This window comes from Octopus bimaculoides, chromosome 4, assembly GCF_001194135.2.
Source record: "Octopus bimaculoides isolate UCB-OBI-ISO-001 chromosome 4, ASM119413v2, whole genome shotgun sequence".
Lineage (NCBI taxonomy): Eukaryota > Metazoa > Mollusca > Cephalopoda > Octopoda > Octopodidae > Octopus > Octopus bimaculoides.
The window spans coordinates 75,842,790-75,843,567 of NC_068984.1; positions in this window are offsets into that span (position 1 = coordinate 75,842,790).

A 778-nucleotide genomic window follows, 5' to 3' on the forward strand; every position below is an offset into this window, starting at 1 on the left:
ATGTATGGGGATCATCTTAAACGTAAGATACTATTACCGAGTATTATTACTCGGTAATAATGTCTTTTCATTTCTTGAGTTAGAGTTAGCATGATGTTTTGATAGGGCTATCTGAAAAAAAACAAATGATACATTAAATAATTTGAAGGTATAATGAACTAAAAAATGAAAAGTCCTCAAATACACCTCGCACCCTGTATTCACACACACACACACACACACACACACACACAATGTAGATACGTACACATATTTGTACACGTTTATATACGTTCAAATGTGGATAAACTTTCGTAGCAGAAATTGTCTCGGGAGAGAAATCTTCTTAGAGATATAGCATGTGACAGACACTATTTGGTTATAAATGACGTCATCGGACCATTGATCACATGTTTCTACATCGTTACGTCTCATCAGCTACGGACCCCGAATCGCCGTTCATAGCTCACTGGAAACTAGCCTTTTTGCATTTAAACAGCAAACAATAAATTTTCAGAGACAGACAAACAGACAAAGACAAAGAAGACAGACAGGCAGACACACAGTGTGTATGTATGTGTGTGTGTGCGCGCGCGCGTTGCGTTTGTGTTTATGTTTCTGTGTGAGAAAGTGAGAATCGAAAAGAGAAGTAAAGAACGTGTAAAGGAAAGAGATCGTGCTAACCAGCTTGAAGTGTAGTTTACACAAAAGACATATTTAAAGCTTTACTATCTGGCAATGTCATTGGAATATGAAACATGCAGAGCATCACGGAGACAATGCTGAAAACAAAAAAATG